Source organism: Lissotriton vulgaris, chromosome 8 (assembly GCF_964263255.1).
Source record: "Lissotriton vulgaris chromosome 8, aLisVul1.2, whole genome shotgun sequence".
Lineage (NCBI taxonomy): Eukaryota > Metazoa > Chordata > Amphibia > Caudata > Salamandridae > Lissotriton > Lissotriton vulgaris.
In genome coordinates this window covers 1,474,255,166-1,474,275,784 of record NC_141696.1, presented here as the reverse complement: position 1 = coordinate 1,474,275,784, position 20,619 = coordinate 1,474,255,166, and positions in this window count along the sequence as shown.

The following is a 20,619-nucleotide window of genomic DNA, read 5'->3' as shown; positions in this document are numbered from 1 at the left end:
TAATGGAATCGACGAGATTTTAAAAGGTGTTAAAGCAGATGCCCCCATGATTAATGGAACGCCAGTACCGGTGTTATTATACGCCGATGACGCTGTCTTGCTCTCCAGAACACTGTTAGGATTACAGCGTTTGATTAATAGATTTTCCAGCTTTATCAGTGATAGAAAACTAATAGTTAATAAGGGGAAAACGTTTACCATGACCTGTGGGGCCAAAAGTAAAGCTCCTAACTGTTTTTTTATCGATAATGACAAGGTGCGTCAGGTGGATACATTTTGTTATCTCGGTATAACCTTCTCCAAAGATAGATCATGGTCCAACGAATTTTAAAACATCCGCATTAAAATGGCTAAAAATGCACATGGTGTTTTTAGATTTGCTCATAAGGTTGGGGACCGACGTGCAAATGATATGCTTAAGATCTATCAAGCTAGGTGTGTTACTATTGCTCTTTATGGAGCCGGTGTATGGGGGCATAGATGGGACCATAAGTTGCAGCAGGAGGAAAATTCTTTTTTAAAAAAGCTCCTGTCGTTGCCAACTTCTGCTTCTACTGAGTTAATTCACCGGGAAACAAACTCCAACTTCCTGATCGATCAATTATCCTTGAGGCCACTTATGATCTGGCGGTCAATCTGGCTTCAGGAGGAATAATCTTTTACTAGATCGATCATCGAGGGTTGCCTCTTGTTGGACACATTTTCTAATATTCCCTGGCTAAAATAGGTGTATAGTTGTTTTTCTGAGATTTTTAATTTAAATGTCCTGGCTGACCCTGGCGCTGCAGCTCTAATCCCAAAGGCTGAGCTGAAATCTACATTTTTGGCCTTTTCTGTGAGAAAGAGAGCTGTTGCTAGCGGATCTTTATCAACTGTCACATTTTATAACAGCCATACTATTGTTGAAGGTTTTCCTCTCTATGGGTTTTCCTCTCTATGGGTGACCAGGCCATCACACAAGTTTGTGCTAACCAGACTGAGGTTTGGTGCAGCACATCACCTAGTAGCTCTGCCAACTCTTAAAAAACATCCGCAGGGGCCATGTATGTGTGATGGTGTATCTAGACAAAGCACTTTGCACTTTCTTCTGATCTGTAAACTGTATATGAATTTTCGTACAACCTATTTTAAACCACTATTTCTCAAGTGTGGAGTACGCACAGTTATGCAGGCCATGAGTCTTATTTTTAACTTGCAACATGTCGATGTCTGTTTTTTGACTGCTACGTTTTTAATCCAATCCGTAACAGCTAGGAAAAGTATGTGTTTTTAAACTATTGTGTTTGTTATTCTCTGGTAGCTTTTTTTTATCCTGTAAACCACTTTAATTATTATGCAATGTATGTGTTTTGTGCTTTTATGGTCAATTTTTTATGCACCGAATAAAGCTTCATGACTGACTGAATCAGTTAAGAACGCCCCCAAAGACATCTTTTGTATTGTCAAATAACTTTCCTCCTTGGAGCGAGTTACAGCAGTGATGTCGGCATCAGCGGAGTATTGTAATAACGTAGCTCATTTCTTTTTGGAAAAAATAGAGACGATCTACACCACCTTTCCAACAACTAGTAGGAATTTTACTTTTAATTCCCCAAAGAGTGAAACATCTCATGAGGGAATGTTCACTTTCCAACCACCAGCCGAAAGAGATATACTACAGCTTATGTCAGCAGTAAAATCGGGCTCTCCCGTGGATATTATCCCTCCAAACATTCTGCTACGAGGGAAGGAAGCTATTGCACTGGTGCTTACAAGCCTGCTGAGTTTATCTTTCAGCTCGGGCCAAATCCCTACTAATTGGAAACATGCAATAGTGGTTACTCTATTGGAGAAACTGTCCTTGGACCCTGCGCTCCCAGAAAATTTGAGACCAGTATCATTGATGCCTTTTTTGCTAAAATAGCAGAGAAATTTCTTAACTCTAACTAACCAAATTTATGGAAGAAAACCAGGGGGCATATTATCAAGGGGGTTTATCTCCGCTTTTTTGGCTTTAAAAGCCAAGAAAGCGGAGATAAAATTATCTCCCTATTACCTGGAGTGGAGTGGTGTGGCTCACTGGTTAGAGGCGGCATACCCGGAAGCAGAGGATGGCCCGGGACCAGGGTTCAATTTCCGACGCGGCAGGGTCGTGGGCCAGGGTCAGCGGTCTTGATCATTCTCACCTCGGTGCCTACTCTAACCAGGGATCACACTCAACATCTCTGGGCATTAGCTTGCCTCATCTCCACAACGGCCCCCCACATACGCCGGGGATGCCGGGTTTCACCTTGGAGATACCCAGCAGGGACCATCTCACAGGGAAAGCCAGGACGGGTTCCCCAGTGGTCTACAGCGCTGAGCTACCCCATGGTGGGGTGATACATGCGACACCATTACATTACATTACATTACATTACATTACCTAGCTGTCGCTAACACCAGTTAGCGACAGCTAGTAGGAGATAGTGACCATCTTGGGCCCCACTTTGCATGTCAGTGATATTTATCACCAATGACATGCAAAGTGGGCGTGCCAAGATGTTAGCGACTGGAAACAGCTTAGCTTGGTAATGCATGAATATCGCGGACTTTTCAGCGATATTAATGCATTGCGGACGATTTTTATCGCATTTGCGATAAACCTTGGTAATACCAAGGTTTATTTGCGATAAAAATCGCCGCAGCTCAGCTGTAAATTTTTGTCTCTAACCAAGCAATAGCGATAATTATCGCTATTGCTTGGTAATATGCCCCCGTGTACTTTACAAAACTCAGTCTGGTTTCAGGGCCTTATACAGCAAAGAATCGGATCTACTTCTAGTCTCCAAAGCATTAAAAATAGCAGCGGATGAAGGTAAGACAGCAGCATTGACCCTGCTGGATTTGAGTGCAGTTTTTGATACAGTATCCCAAGGCCCTCTTTTGGAATGGTTGGGGGATGCTGGGATCAGAGGCCGCAAATGGGAAGGATTAAGCTTTTCCTACAAGACAGATCCTTTCTCGGCCTGCAACGGTCCTTTAAATCGGAAATCTGTCCCCTGTTGCAAGGGGTGCCACAGAGCTCTGCCCCGAGTCCAACGTTATTTAACGTTTTAATGCGTCCATTAGCAGACATAGTCGTGAAACATGGGATGAGACTGGTGTCTTATGCTGATGACACACAGCTGATCATCACGTCAGAACATAAGGATGTATGGGCTGGGCTTAAATTTAAAGTTTACTTAATTGACTTGGCTAACTGGATGAATCTCAGTTGCCTGCAATTAAATGCAGGCAAGACTGACATCATGGTAGTTAGTAAACAGCCTTCCATCTGGTCTCATATCCGATGGTCGGAGGAATGAGGGCCGACCCCCTTTCCAAAATCTAAGATCAAAAAATTGGAAGTATGGTGTGATAACACCCTATTGTTCACGGAACAGATATCAGCTCTGTCCGGCATCTGTTTTGCCCTTTTAAGGATATTACGGAAAACTTAGACCATCTACCTTGGGAGCCAAAAAGACCATTATTCAGGCGTTGATTAGATCTTGATAAGATTACTGCAACATTCTCTACCAAAAGCAATGTGAGAATGCTGCAGAAAGTTCAAAATGCTACAGCCCGGATATAATTGAATATCCCAGGATGAGCCCCTGTTGGAGTGGCCCTAAGGGAACCGCGCTGGTTAGCGGTGCAGGACAGAGTACCTTTTAAAGCTTTGTGCTTTTGTTATAGGATTCTGAACGAGAAAGGGCCTAGATATCTTCGGCCCCTACTCACCGTCTACAGACCTATTTGGAATATTACGTCTGCGGGTTCTGCAAAGCTGACCGTGCCAAAAATTCAAAAGGCACGCTTAGGCGGCAGATCCTTTAGCATTTTAGCAGCAAAAGCTTGGAATCAAGGGGCATACCTAGAAGTGCGTTAGAAAACGCACAACGCACCTTCCCATATCGCCGGCTATCGCCGGATTTTTTCACCATGATAGCGCGCAATTATCAATGCGCATCACATAGGCGAAATGAAATCCGGCGATAGTCGGCGATATGGCACATTAGCGCATGAAAACAAACGTTGTTTTCATGCGGCAATGTGTGCATTGATAATATGGGGGGTGGATTCAGCTTTATGATCGACACCCCCATGTTATCAATGCCCTAACACCTGGTCAGAGCAGGTGTTGGGAGACCTGCGAAAAACGAGTTTATCGCAGATCTGCCTCTCCCAACGCCTGCCTTGGTAATAGGGTGTTCCCACCTCCAACCACATTTTACATATGGTTGGGCGTGGGAACGCCCACTTTGCATGTCATTAGCGATGTTTGTCGCCAACATGCAAAGTGGGCTTGAGGCATGCGTTAGCATGCCCTTGTTAATAGGACGCTGGAAGTATCGCCGCTTTTGAGGCACAATTCGCTGAAAAAGCGGCGATACTTCCCCTTGCTAATATGCCCCCACGTGCCTTTGGAGCTAAGGCTGTAGCCCTCAGTAGCGCTGTTTTATAGAAACACTAGCAGCCCGTCCCGACGTTGTCCGGGTATGAATTGCTGCCGGCCAGTAGTATATTGTTTCGTAGGATTTCGTTTTGATAGCATTTCTTATCTGTGACAGGCCTGTGAAATGCTCCGATTCACAGTGCACTGTTGATGCACTTAAGAGTGCGCGTTCGGTAGTGTGTGAACTCGAGTTTCCCTACTTTATTTTCCTTGCAATATTATATAGCGCGAACTCGACAACATGGCATGAGCACAATTTACATTACAGAAGAACACATTCATTTGTGGTAGGCACGGGGAGACAAAGCGATTTGTCTGGAATCACAGGATGTTGAGCTGATGCCGAGATTCGAACGTAGCTCCTTATCTCTAAAGTTCGTAATTCTAGAACTTGTGGTGGGAGGTGTGTCTAAAAGTGTATGTCAGTGCTGGGCATCAATGAGGGAGACATGTGCATTTTTCCAATTGGTGGTGAAAAATATGAGTATGTTGTGGAGATGTGGGCCGCCATGCCACCAGTGTACTTACGGGGGAGGGTAAACACTCATTATTCCGCATTTTCTTTCCGTATACCATCACTCCGCATACTTTCATTACGAAAGTACCATGACTCCGCAATGCCATTATAACGCATGGCATTACATTTTATATGCTTTTACCACGCATACATTTACAACGAAATTCATGTAAATGCATGAATGATAAAAGCATGTTTTTTTAAAATGTTTGGATAAAGCAAGTATGGGTATAGGGGTATAAGTTTTGGGGTACTGAGGTATATGTTTTGGGGTTGTTAGACCTGTCTGCATCTGGGGATACTCTAACCAACATTATTTATTTTTGTCCCCCTTAGCCTCCCAGAGTTTCTGTTTTTATTTTTTATACATGTCCACCAGGATTTTTCAGTGCTGTCAGGGTGCTAGGTGTTCCTTGGTGATGACGCCATTTTTCCCTCATAACCTGTGAGGCCTAGTTCAGCCCCTTGAAAATCTAGGGACACCCAGAAACCTAAAATGGTGTCCACCAACTGCCATAACGGACACTACTGGAGAACAGGCCCATAGGCTAATATGAGGAATTTTCTAGAAGCATCCAGTGACTTCTGCAGGTCTCAGGCCACCCTATAAAAAACCAGTGACCAGCAGCCATTTTGTAGTAGTCTCAGGAGTGACCAGTGAGGAGAGAGGCGACTTGCGGAGGAGGATTGCGCACCAGAGGTGACCAGATCGACCTGTGGGCCGGCTGTCGCGTGTTGGGAAGTGCCCCCTTTCAGGCTGACCGAACCCCACTGTCACACCAGCCCTAAAGTGTGACCAGAGACTTTGTAATTAATTTGGAGAGCCTGGGTCGTGTTGTGAAGAGACCTTGATAATCTACAACCCAAGTCGACCCCTGCAGGCGTCCTGCCCACTTGCCCTGCAGGCTGTGGGCATCCTAAGTGAGCAGCGAATCTGAGCTGTGCTGCGCGGCGGAGGGGCGTCTGTCAGCTTCATTCACCTGGTGACTGGCTCTCTATTCGTGAAATAAGGTAGCGACGCCGGCGGAGTCCCCTACCTGTGTGAAGCGCCGTCTGCCCGACTCTCCCACACGAGCTTAAAGTGTCCAGCTGATCCGATTGTTGTGGGAAGGAGAGGCGGTACGTGAAGCTGCATCGGAGGACTCGGCACGTCGGAAGAGGTGTGCCCAGAGGCGGTAATTGAAGCTGTGTGGGAGGTCTCGGCGCATCGGAGGAGGTGTGCCCAGAGGCGGTATCCGGAGCTGTGAGGAAGAAACTGACCGCGTCATTGGAGGCGCGCCCAAGGCGGAGCTCCCATCTGAAGCGACGCGTGAGGAAGGAAAGCGCCGCCACGGTCCCGCCAGCGGAGCGCCCAGTCAGCAAGTGAACTCTCCCGGTTCCCCATCCCGAAGCCGACACTGCTGAGGCTTCATCGTCGGCACGGAGTGAGGAGAGCTGCGCGAAGGGGTGGCTAAAGAAGGACCGCTACCCAGCACAAGTAAGCGGGGATAAAGGGGAAGCGGGAGGCGGCAGTACCGGCTGGCCAGGAGCCCAGAAGCGGCCTCGTTTCACCAACTACTTGAATAACTGAGTTACGGCTGGGGACTAAGCAACAAGAACTTGGCCTCTGACTCACGCAATAAACTGGCATAAGACTTACTGAGTCCGACCAGGAAAGGGGGAAAGCAGCGAACAAGGGGAATAAAGTGCTAAGCTTCTATACCTAACAGAGTAGTAGGGCAAGACTGGGCAAAAGGGTGTCAGTCACCAACAGGGCCAGTCGCAGCTAACCAACTAGCTAGACGTTTGCCTAGCAACAGTTCCCTTCAGGAAGGTGTAGCTTCAGTTGATATATAGGGCAACACCATTAACGTGCCTTATCTTTATAGCCAAATAGCTTGCTGCCTAAATTGAGAGAAGTGCGGCTGTGGGTGAAAACCTATTGAGCTGTTCTGAAGTCTGAGTGGAGAGGGTAATGTACATGCCAAGTGGCACATTGCATCTATAATGTGAATTTACCCTTCTGTAACCAGTGATTGAAGGAGTAGACTGGTAGAGTTAACTATAATTAATCCCAACTGTAATGTACCTTTGATTCTTATTTACTGACTAGGAAAAGTATTGGATGTGACTTGAGAGCTATGAGAACTGTGTAAATTATTTGTGTACTGCTTTTATTTAAAACAAGAACAAGAAAGTATATTATTTTTATAAAAGGTACTGGTATTTTCCTACGATTGGTGTTGTGTCTGTTATTTTAGTGGTTAATCACTGGGTTACTGTGAGTGGGTCTTGTAAGCACTTAACCAACGCCTTGAGTTTAGCTGTGTCCACTACTGTGCCAGGCTACCCTATGTAGTCTAGGATACCCTAGGTCTAACAGGGGTGTTTGGGTATTTTAAGGGTTCAGATATAGTTTTGGGTTCTGGGGTACAGGGGTATTTTTAGGGTTCAGGGCTAGGTTTGGGTTTTGGGGTATAGGGGTATTTTTTAGGGTTCAGGGGTAGGTTTGGGTTTTGGGGTACAGGGGTATTTTAAGGGTTCAGGGCTAGGTTTGGGTTTTGGTGTACAGGGGTATTTTTAGGGTTTAGGGCTAGGTTTGGGTTTTGGGATACAGGGGTATTTTAGGGTGCTGGGCTAGGTTTGGGTTTTGGGGTACAGGGGTATTTTTAGGGTTCAGGGGTAGGTTTGAGTTTTGGGGTACAGGGGTATTTTAAGGGTTATGGGCTAGGTTTGGGTTTTGGGGTGCAGTGGTATTTTAGGGTTCAGGGGTAGGTTTGGGTTTTGGGGTACAGGGGTATTTTTAGGGTTCAGGGGTAGGTTTGGGTTTTGGGGTACAGGGGTATTTTAAGGGTTCAGGGCTAGGTTTGGGTTTTGGGATACAGGGGTATTTTAGGGTTCTGGGCTAGGTTTGGGTTTTGGGGTACAGGGGTATTTTTAGGGTTCAGGGGTAGGTTTGGGTTTTGGGGTACAGGGGTATTTTAAGGGTTATGGGCTAGATTTGGGTTTTGGGGTACAGTGGTATTTTAGGGTTCAGGGGTAGGTTTGGGTTTTGGGGTACAGGGGTATTTTTATGGTTCAGGGGTAGGTTTGGGTTTTGAGTTACAGGGGTATTTATAGGGTTTAGGGATAGGTTTGGGTTTTGGGGGAAAAGGGTATATTTATAGGGTTAAGATGGGTTAGTGTTTAAGGGTGTTGGGGTATTTTATAGAGTAAGGGTGGGTTATGATTATGGGGTGCAGAGGTATTTAAAGTAGGGGTGGACGGAATTGGCGCGAACTTGGTACAATAAATCCACAATATTTCGTTCCGTCAGGTTTCCAATTATTAAAACAGAAACCTCAAATATTCAAGGTAAAATAACAAGTATTTCTACATGCTAAAATGCATATAGTCATTTCACAAAAGTGAAATTAGCTTCCAGCAAGCAGTGAGAGAGGTGATGATTTTGAGATCAAGCCCCTGCAAAGCATTGTGGGACGAGATTAGCAGTGGGAAGTGAATATTATAGTATCCAAATAATTCTACAAAGAGCTGCAGTTCACCTCGTCATCCCTAGTTGTCCCTGATGAGGCAAATGCAATAGCATTTAAAATAGTATACATCAAGCTGCAGTTCACCTCGTGGTCCCTAGATGTCCCTGATGAGGCAAATGCAATAGCATTTAAAATATTACACATCAAGCTGCAGTTCACCTCGTCGTCCCTAGAGGTTCCTGATGAGGCAAATGCAATAAGCATTTAAAATAGTATACATCAAGCTGCAGTTCACCTCGCCGTCCCTTATTGTCCCTGATGAGGCAAATGCAATAGCATTTAAAATATTATACATCAAGCTGCAGTTCACCTCGTCGTCCCAAGATGACCCTGGTGAGTAAAATTCAAAAACATTGAAACCCTTTCATAAATGCTAAAAAATATGCTAATCTTATCCCATAATGCTTTGCAGGGCCTTTTAGTTGTATTTTTGCCCATAACTGTGCTTGTGGTGGTTCTAAGAGAATAGGACCTCCACTGAATTACTATTTAAAGGGAGCAGGAATGTATCGAACTTGGGAAGAAAAAACAACACTCGTGACGGAATGCCCCCAGCAATTGTCATGCCCCCAGCACACACCCACAGCACAATGCAGACATGCCCACAAGGGACTACTTTGCTGGCACGGTTCTTTTACCTTTTAAATGTATATGGTGGGCGTCTGCATAGCCTATGTCCTTCTGCTGCAACTGCACTTTCCAACGCTGTATTGGGTGTGTGGATTGTCGCTGTAGTTCCCGAGTTTTTCTTGCCAAAAGGTGTCTGTTCTCTCTTTATAATAGTAGTATAGAAGGGTGAGTTATGATTATGGGGTGCAGGGGTATTTAAATTAGGGGTGGGCATAATTGGCGCGAACTTGGTACAATAAATCCGCAATATTTCGTTCCGTCAGATTTCCAATTATTAAAACAGAAACCTCATATATTCAAGGTAAAATAACAAGTATTTCTACATGCTAAAATGCATATAGTCATTTCACAAAAGTAAAATTAGCTTCCAGATGTCCCTGATGAGGCAAATGCAATAGCATTTAAAATATTACACATCAAGCTGCAGTTCACCTCGTCGTCCCTAGAGGTCCCTGATGAGGCAAATGCAATAAGCATTTAAAATAGTATACATCAAGCTGCAATTCACCTCGCCGTCCCTAGATGTCCCTGATGAGGCAAATGCAATAGCATTTAAAATATTATACATCAAGCTGCAGTTCACCTCGTCGTCCCAAGATGTCCCTGATGAGTAAAATTCAAAAACATTGAAACCCTTTCATGAATGCTAAAAATTATGCTAATCTTATCCCATAATGCTTTGCATGGCCTTTTAGTTGTATTTTTGCCCATAACTGTGCTTGTGGTGGTTCTAAGAGAATGGGAACTCCACTGAATTACTATTTAAAGGGAGCAGGAATGTATAGAACCTAGGAAGAAAAAACAACACTCGTGACGGAATGCCCCCAGCGATTGTCACGCCCCCAGCACACACCCACAGCACAATGCAGACACGCCCACAAGGGACTTCTTTGCTGGCACGGTTCTTTTACCTTTTAAATGTATATGGTGGGCGTCTGCATAGCCTATGTCCTTCTGCTGCAACTGCACTTTCCAACGCTGTATTGGGTGTGTGGATTGGCGCTGTAGTTCCCAAGTTTACCTTGCAAAAGGTGTCTGTTTTCTCTTTATAATAGCAGTATAGACTAGCAGCCCGTCCCGACGTTGTCCGGGTATGAATTGCTGCCGGCCAGTAGTATATTGTTTTGTAGGATTTCGTTTTGATAGCATTTCTTATCTGTGACAGGCCTGTGAATTGCTCCGATTCACAGTGCACTGCTGATGCACTTAAGAGTGTGCGTTCAGTAGTCTGTGAACTCGAGTTTCCCTACTTTATTTTTCCTTGCAATATGATATAGCGCGAACTCGAACTTATGTACTTAATAATTATCGCTATTGCTTGGTAATATGCCCCCAGGTACTTTACAAAACTCAGTCTGGTTTCAGGGCCTTATACAGCAAAGAATCGGATCTACTTCTAGTCTCCAAAGCATTAAAAATAGCAGCGGATGAAGGTAGGACAGCAGCATTGACCCTGCTGGATTTGAGTGCAGTTTTTGATACAGTATCCCAAGGCCCTCTTTTGGAACGGTTGGGGGATGCTGGGATCAGAGGCCGCAAATGGGAAGGATTAAGCATTTCCTACAAGACAGATCCTTTCTCGGCCTGCAACAGTCCTTTAAATCGGAAATCTGTCCCCTGTTGCAAGGGGTGCCACAGAGCTCTGCCCCGAGTCCAACGTTATTTAACGTTTTAATGCGTCCATTAGCAGACATAGTCGTGAAACATGGGATGAGACTGGTGTCTTGTGCTGATGACACACAGCTGATCATCACGTCAGAACATAAGGATGTAGGGGCTGGGCTTAAATTTAAAGTTTACTTAATTGACTTGGCTAACTGGATGAATCTCAGTTGCCTGCAATTAAATGCAGGCAAGACTGACATCATGGTAGTTAGTAAACAGCCTTCCATCTGGTCTCATATCCGATGGCCGGAGGAATGAGGGCCGACCCCGTTTCCAAAATCTAAGATCAAAAAATTGGAAGTATGGTGTGATAACACCCTATTGTTCACGGAACAGATATCAGCTCTGTCCGGCATCTGTTTTGCCCTTTTAAGGATATTACGGAAAAGCTTAGACCATCTACCTTGGGAGCCAAAAAGACCATTATTCAGGCGTTGATTAGATCTTGATTAGATTACTGCAACATTCTCTACCAAAAGCAATGTGAGAATGCTGCAGAAAGTTCAAAATGCTACAGCCCGGATATAATTGAATATCCCAGGATGAGCCCCTGTTGGAGTGGCCCTAAGGGAACCAGCTGGTTAGCGGTGCAGGACAGAGTACCTTTTAAAGCTTTGTGCTTTTGCCATAGGATTCTGAACGAGAAAGGGCCTAGATATCTTCGGCCCTACTCACCGTCTACAGACCTATTTGGAATATTACGTCTGCGGGTTCTGCAAAGCTGACCGTGCCAAAAATTCAAAAGGCACGCTTAGGCGGCAGATCCTTTAGCATTTTAGCAGCAAAAGCTTGGAATCAAGGGGCATATTACCTAGAAGTGCGTTAGAAAACGCACAACGCACATTCCCATATCGCCGGCTATCGCCGGATTTTTTCGCCATGATAGCGCGCAATTATCAATGTGCATCACATAGGCGAAATGAAATCCGGCGATAGTCGGCGATATGGCACATTAGCGCATGAAAACAAACGTTGTTGTCATGCGTCAATGTGTGCATTGATAATATGGGGGGGTGGATTCAGCTTTATGATCGACACCCCCATGTTATCAATGCCCTAACACCTGGTCAGAGCAGGCGTTGGGAGACCTGCGAAAAACGAGTTTATCGCAGATCTGCCTCTCCCAACGCCTGCCTTGGTAATAGGGTGTTCCCACCTCCAACCACATTTTACATATGGTTGGACGTGGGAACGCCCACTTTGCATGTCATTAGCGATGTTTGTCGCCGACATGCAAAGTGGGCTTGAGGCATGCGTTAGCCTGCCCTTGTTAATAGGACGCTGGAAGTATTGCCGCTTTTGAGGCACAATTCGCTGAAAAAGCGGCGATACTTCCCCTTGCTAATATGCCCCCACGTGCCTTTGGAACTAAGGCTGTAGCCCTCAGTAGCGCTGTTTTATAGAAACACTAGCAGCCTGTCCCGACGTTGTCCGGGTATGAATTGCTGCCGGCCAGTAGTATATTGTTTCGTAGGATTTCGTTTTGATAGCATTTCTTATCTGTGACAGGCCTGTGAAATGCTCTGATTCACAGTGCACTGTTGATGCACTTAAGAGTGCGCGTTCAGTAGTGTGTGAACTCGAGTTTCCCTACTTTATTTTCCTTGCAATATTATATAGCGCAAATTCGACAACATGGCATGAGCACAATTTACATTACAGAAGAACACATTCATTTGTGGTAGGCACGGGGAGACAAAGCGATTTGTCTGGAATCACAGGATGTTGAGCTGATGCCGAGATTCGAACGTAGCTCTTTATCTCTAAAGTTCGTAATTCTAGAACTTGTGGTGGGAGGTGTGTCTAAAAGTGTATGTCAGTGCTGGGCATCAATGAGGGAGACATGTGCATTTTTCCAATTGGTGGTGAAAAAATATGAGTATGTTGCTGGAGATGTGGGCCGCCGTACCACCAGTGTACTTACGGGGGAGGGTAAACACTCATTATTCTGCATCTTTCTTTCCGTATACCATCACTCCGCATACTTTCATTACGAAAGTACCATGACTCCGCAATGCCATTATAACGCATGGCATTACATTTTATATGCTTTTACCACGCATACATTTACAACGAAATTCGTTGTAAATGCATGAATGATAAAAGCATGTTTTTTTAAAAATGTTTGGATAAGGCAAATATGGGTATAGGGGTATATGTTTTTGGGTACTGAGGTATATGTTTTGGGGTGTTTGGGTATTTTAAGGGTTCAGATATAGTTTTGGGTTCTGGGGTACAGGGGTATTTTTAGGGTTCAGGGCTAGGTTTGGGTTTTGGAGTATAGGGGTATTTTTTAGGGTTCAGGGGTAGGTTTGGGTTTTGGGGTACAGGGGTATTTTAAGGGTTCAGGGCTAGGTTTGGGTTTTGGGATACAGGGGTATTTTAGTGTGCTGGGCTAGGTTTGGGTTTTGGGGTACAGGGGTATTTTTAGGGTTCAGGGGTAGGTTTGAGTTTTGGGGTACAGGGGTATTTTAAGGGTTATGGGCTAGGTTTGGGTTTTGGGGTGCAGTGGTATTTTAGGGTTCAGGGGTAGGTTTGGGTTTTGGGGTACAGGGGTATTTTTAGGGTTCAGGGGTAGGTTTGGGTTTTGGGGTACAGGGGTATTTTAAGGGTTCAGGGCTAGGTTTGGGTTTTGGGATACAGGGGTATTTTAGGGTTCTGGGCTAGGTTTGGGTTTTGGGGTAAAGGGGTATTTTTAGGGTTCAGGGGCAGGTTTGGGTTTTGGGGTACAGGGGTATTTTAAGGGTTATGGGCTAGATTTGGGTTTTGGGGTACAGTGGTATTTTAGGGTTCAGGGGTAGGTTTGGGTTTTGGGGTACATGGGTATTTTTATGGTTCAGGGGTAGGTTTGGGTTTTGAGTTACAGGGGTATTTATAGGGTTTATGGATAGGTTTGGGTTTTGGGGGAAAAGGGTATATTTATAGGGTTAAGATGGGTTAGTGTTTAAGGGTGTTGGGGTATTTTATAGAGTAAGGGTGGGTTATGATTATGGGGTGCAGAGGTATTTAAAGTAGGGGTGGGCAGAATTGGCGCGAACTTGGTACAATAAATCCACAATATTTCGTTCCGTCAGATTTCCAATTATTAAAACAGAAACCTCATATATTCAAGGTAAAATAACAAGTATTTCTACATGCTAAAATGCATATAGTCATTTCACAAAAGTGAAATTAGCTTCCAGCAAGCAGTGAGAGAGGTGATGATTTTGAGATCAAGCCCCTGCAAAGCATTATGGGACGAGATTAGCAGTGGGAAGTGAATATTATAGTATCCAAATAATTCTACAAAGAGCTGCAGTTCACCTCGTCATCCCTAGTTGTCCCTGATGAGGCAAATGCATTAGCATTTAAAATAGTATACATCAAGCTGCAGTTCACCTCGTGGTTACTAGATGACCCTGATGAGGCAAATGCAATAGCATTTAAAATATTACACATCAAGCTGCAGTTCACCTCGTCGTCCCTAGAGGTCCCTGATGAGGCAAATGCAATAAGCATTTAAAATAGTATACATCAAGCTGCAGTTCACCTCGCCGTCCCTAGATGTCCCTGATGAGGCGAATGCAATAGCATTTAAAATATTATACATCAAGCTGCAGTTCACCTCGTCGTCCCAAGATGTCCCTGATGAGTAAAATTCAAAAACATTGAAACCCTTTCATGAATGCTAAAAATTATGTTAATCTTATCCCATAATGCTTTGCAGGGCCTTTTAGTTGTATTTTTGCCCATAACTGTGCTTGGGGTGGTTTTAAGAGAATGGGACCACCACTGAATTACTATTTAAAGGGAGCAGGAATGTATAGAACCTAGGAAGAAAAAACAACACTCGTGACGGAATGCCCCCAGCGATTGTCACGCCCCCAGCACACACCCACAGCACAATGCAGACACGCCCACAAGGGACTTCTTTGCTGGCACGGTTCTTTTACCTTTTAAATGTATATGGTGGGCATCTGCATAGCCTATGTCCTTCTGCTGCAACTGCACTTTCCAATGCTGTAGTGGGTGTGTGGATTGGCGCTGTAGTTCCCGAGTTTACCTTGCCAAAAGGTGTCTGTTCTCTCTTTATAATAGTAGTATAGAAGGGTGAGTTATGATTATGGGGTGCAGGGATATTTAAATTAGGGGTGGGCGGAATTGGCACGAACTTGGTACAATAAATCCGCAATATTTCGTTCCGTCAGATTTCCAATTAATAAAACAGAAACCTCATATATTCAAGGTAAAATAACAAGTATTTCTACATGCTAAAATGCATATAGTCATTTCACAAAAGTGAAATTAGCTTCCAGCAAGCAGTGAGAGAGGTGATGATTTTGAGATCAAGCCCCTGCAAAGCATTATGGGGCGAGATTAGCAGTGGGAAGTGAATATTATAGTATCCAAATAATTCTACAAAGAGCTGCAGTTCACCTCGTCGTCCCTAGTTATCCCTGATGAGGCAAATGCATTAGCATTTAAAATAGTATACATCAAGCTGCAGTTCACCTCGTGGTTACTAGATGTCCCTGATGAGGCAAATGCAATAGCATTTAAAATATTACACATCAAGCTGCAGTTCACCTCGTCGTCCCTAGAGGTCCCTGATGAGGCAAATGCAATAAGCATTTAAAAAAGTATACATCAAGCTGCAGTTCACCTCGCCGTCCCTAGATGTCCCTGAGAAGGCAAATGCAATAGCATTTAAAATATTATACTTCAAGCTGCAGTTCACCTCGTCGTCCCAAGATGTCCCTGATGAGTAAAATTCAAAAACATTGAAACCCTTTCATAAATGCTAAAAATTATGCTAATCTTATCCCATGATGCTTTGCAGGGCCTTTTAGTTGTATTTTTGCGCATAACTGTGCTTGGGGTGGTTCTAAGAGAATGGGACCTCCACTGAATTATTATTTAAAGGGAGCAGGAATGTATAGAACCTAGGAAGAAAAAACAACACTCGTGACGGAATGCCCCCAGCGATTGTCACGCCCCCAGCACACACCCACAGCACAATGCAGACACGCCCACAAGGGACTACTTTGCTGGCACTGTTCTTTTACCTTTTAAATGTATATGGTGGGCGTCTGCATAGCCTATGTCCTTCTGCTGCAACTGCACTTTCCAACGCTGTATTGGGTGTGTGGATTGGCGCTGTAGTTCCCAAGTTTACCTTGCCAAATGGTGTCTGTTCTCTCTTTATAATAGTAGTATAGACTAGCAGCCTGTCCCGACCTTGTCCGGGTATGAATTTCTGCCGGCCAGTAGTATATTGTTTTGTAGGATTTCGTTTTGATAGCATTTCTTATCTGTGACAGGCCTGTGAAACGCTCCGATTCACAGTGCACCGCTGATGCACTTAAGAGTGCGCGTTCAGTAGTCTGTGAACTCGAGTTTCCCTACTTTATTTTTCCTTGCAATATGATATAGCGCGAACTCGACAACACGGCATGAGCAGAATTTACATAACAGAAAAACACATTCATTTTTGGTAGGCACGGGGAGACAAAGCGATTTGCCTGGAATCACAGGATGTTGAGCTGATGCCGAGGTTCAAACGTAGCTCCCCAGCTCTAAAGTTTGCAATTCTAGAACTTGTAGCGGGAGCTATATCTAAAAGTGTATGTCGGTGCTGGCCATCAATGAGAGAGACCTGTGCATTTTTCTAATCGGTGGTGAAAAAATATGAGTTTGTTGCTGGACATGTGGGCCGCCGTGCCACCAATGTACTTACGGGGGAGGATAAATACCCATTATTCCGCAACTTTCTTTCCGCATACCATTACTCCGCATACTTTCATTACGAAAGTACCATGACTTCGCAATGCCATTATAAAGCATGGCATTGCATTTTATATGCTTTTCCCACGCATACATTTACAACGAAATTCGTTGTAAATGCAGGAATGGTTATAGCATGTTTTTTTTAAATGTTTGGATAAGGTAAGTATGGGTATAGGGGTATCTGTTTTGGGGTACTGAGGTATATGTTTTGGGGTGTTTGGGTATTTTAAGGGTTCAGATATAGTTTTGAGTTATGGGGTAGTTTTAGGGTTTAGGGATAGGTATGGGTTTTGGGGTACAGGGGTATTTTTAGGGTTCAGGGCTAGGTTTGGGTTTTGGGGTATAGGGTTATTGTTAGGGTTCGGGGGTAGGTTTGGGTTTTGGGGTACAGGGGTATTTTAGGGGTTAAGGGCTAGGTTTGGGTTTTGGGGTACAGGGGTATTTTTAGGGTTCAGGGCTAAGTTTGGGTTTTGGGGTACAGGGGTATTTTGGGGTTCAGGGGTAGGTTTGGGTTTTGGGGTACAGGGTTATTTTTATGGTTCAGGGCTAGGTTCAGGTTTTGGGGTACAGGGGTATTTTTAGGGTTCAGAGGTAGGTTTGGATTTTGGGGTACAAGGGTATTTTAAGGGTTCAGGGCTAGGTTTGGGTTTTGGGGTACAGGGGTATATTAGGGTTCAGGGGTAGGTTTGGGTTTTGGGGTACAGGGGTATTTTTAGGGTTCAGGGCAAGGTTTGGGTTTTGGGGTACAGGGGTATTTTTAGGGTTCAGGGGTAGGTTTCGGTTTTGAGGTACAGGGGTATTTGAAGGGTTCAGGGCTAGGTTTGGGTTTTGGGGTACAGGGGTATTTTAGGGTTCAGGGGTAGGTTTGGGTTTTGGGGTACAGGGGTATTTTTAGGGTTCAGGGCAAGGTTTGGGTTTTTGGGGTACAGGGGTATTTTTAGGGTTCTGGGGTAGGTTTGGGTTTTGAGGTACATGGGTATTTATAGGGTTCGGGGCTAGGTTTGGGTTTTGGGGTACAGGGTATTTTTTAGGGTTTAGGGATAGGTTGGCGTTTTGGGGTACAGGGTATATTTATAGGGTTAAGATGGATTAGTGTTTAAGCGTGTTGGGGTATTTTAAGGACTAAGGGTGGGTTATGATTATGGGGTGCAGGGGTATTTAAAGGGAGCAAGGTGGACACCCGGAGCTGGAATGTACAGAACCTGGGAAGAAAAAAAATGAAATATAAGGCACAACGCTCATTTTTTTTTCCGTAATCGCGCGCCCGGCACACCCCCACGCCCAGGGCACATGCCCACAGCACACAATATGAGACATGGCATGAAGGGCGGAATGTACCACACGCCCCCAGTGTTTGTCACGCCCCCAGCACACACCCACAGCACAACGCAAGCGCGCCCAGAAGGGACTACTTTGATGGCACGGTTCTTTTACCTTTTAAATGTATATGGTGGGCGTTTGCATAGCCTATGTCCTTCTGCTGCAACTGCCCTTTCCCACGCTGTATTGGGTGTTGTGATTAGTGCTGTGGTTTCTGAGATTACCCGCCTCAAAGGTTTGGGCTCTCTCTTTATTATATTAGTACTAGCAGCCTGTCCCGACGTTGTCCGGGTATGAATTGCTGCCGGCCAGTAGTATATTGTTTCGTAGGATTTCGTTTTGATAGCATTTCTTATCTGTGACAGGCCTGTGAAATGCTCCGATTCACAGTGCACTGTTGATGCACTTAAGAGTGCGCGTTCAGTAGTGTGTGAACTCGAGTTTCCCTACTTTATTTTCCTTGCAATATTATATAGCGCGAACTCGACAACATGGCATGAGCACAATTTACATTACAGAAGAACACATTCATTTGTGGTAGGCACGGGGAGACAAAGCGATTTGTCTGGAATCACAGGATGTTGAGCTGATACCGAGATTCGAACGTAGCTCCCCATCTCTAAAGTTCGTAATTCTAGAACTTGTGGTGGGAGGTGTGTCTAAAAGTGTATGTCAGTGCTGGACATCAATGAGGGAGACCTGTGCATTTTTCCAATTGGTGGTGAAAAAGTATGAGTATGTTGCTGGAGATGTGGGCCGCCGTGCCACCAATGTACTTACGGGGGAGGGTAAACACTCATTATTCTGCATCTTTCTTTCCGTATACCTACACTCCGCATACTTTCATTACGAAAGTACCATGCCTCTGCAATGCCATTATAACGCATGGCATTACATTTTATATGCTTTTACCACGCACACATTTACAACGAAATTCGTTGTAAATGCATGAATGATAAAAGCATGTTTTTTTTTAAATGTTTGGATAAGGCAAGTATGGGTATAGGGGTATATGTTTTGGGGTACTGAGGTATATGCTTTGGGGTGTTTGGGTATTTTAAGGGTTCAAATATAGTTTTGGGTTCTGGGGTACAGGGGTATTTTTAGGGTTCAGGGCTAGGTTTGGGTTTTGGGGTATAGGGGTATTTTTAGGGTTCAGGGGTAGGTTTGGGTTTTGGGGTACAGGGGTATTTTTAGGGTTCATGGCTAGGTTTGGGTTTTGGGATACAGGGGTATTTTAGGGTTCTGGGCTGGGTTTGGGTTTTGGGGTACAGGGGTATTTTTAGGGTTCAGGGGTAGGTTTGGGTTTTGGGGTACAGGGTAATTTTAAGGGTTATGGGCTAGGTTTGGGTTTTGGGGTACAGAGGTATTTTTAGGGTTCAGGGGTATGGTTGGGTTTTGAGGTACAGGAGTATTTATAGGGTTCAGGGCTAGGTTTTGGTTTAGGGGTACAGGGGTATTTTTAGGGATTAGGGATAGGTTTGGGTTTTGGGGTACAGGGTATATTTATAGGGTTAAGATGGGTTAGTGTTTAAGGGTGTTGGGGTATTTTATAGAGTAAGGGTGGGTTATGGGCGGAATCAGCGCGAACTTGGTACAATACATCCACAATATTTAGTTCCGTCAGATTTCCAATTAAAAACAGAAGCCTCATATATTCAAGGTAAAATAACAAGTATTTCTACATGCTAAAATGCATATAGTCATTTCACAAAAGTGAAATTAGCTTCCAGCAAGCAGTGAGAGAGGTGATGATTTTGAGATCAAGCCCCTGCAAAGCATTATGGGACGTGATTAGCAGTGGGAAGTGAATATTATTATAGTATCCAAATAATTCTACAAAGAGCTGCAGTTCACCTCGTCGACCCTAGTTATCCCTGATGAGGCAAATGCATTAGCATTTAAAATATTATACATCAAGGTGCAGTTCACCTCGTGGTCACTAGATGTCTCTGATGAGGCAAATGCAATAGCATTTAAAATATTACACATCAAGCTGCAGTTCACCTCGTCGTCCCTAGAGGTCCCTGATGAGGCAAATGCAATAAGCATTTAAAATAGTATACATCAAGCTGCAGTTCACCTCGTCATCCCAAGATGTCCCTGATGAGTAAAATTCAAAAACATTGAAACCCTTTCATGAATGCTAAAAATTATGCTAATCTTATCCCATAATGCTTTGCAGGGCCTTTTAGTTGTATTTTTGCCCATAACTGTGCTTGGGGTGGTTCTAAGAGAATGGGACCTCCACTGAATTACTATTTAAAGGGAGCAGGAATGTATAGAACCTGGGAAGAAAAAACAACACTCGTGAAGGAATGCCCCCAGCGATTGTCACGCCCCCAGCACACACCCACAGCACAATGCAGACACGCCCACAAGGGACTACTTTGCTGGCACGGTTCTTTTACCTTTTAAATGTATATGGTGGGCGTCTGCATAGCCTATGTCCTTCTGCTGCAACTGCACTTTCCAACGCTGTATTGGGTGTGTGGATTGGCGTTGTAGTTCCCGAGTTTACCTTGCCAAAAGGTGTCTGTTCTCTCTTTATAATAGTAGTATAGACTAGCAGCCCGTCCCGACATTGTCCGGGTATGAATTGCTGCCGGCCAGTAGTATATTGTTTTGTAGGATTTCGTTTTGATAGCATTTCTTATCTGTGACAGGCCTGTGAAACGCTCCGATTCACAGTGCACTGCTGATGCACTTAAGAGTGCGCGTTCAGTAGTGTGTGAACTCGAGTTTCC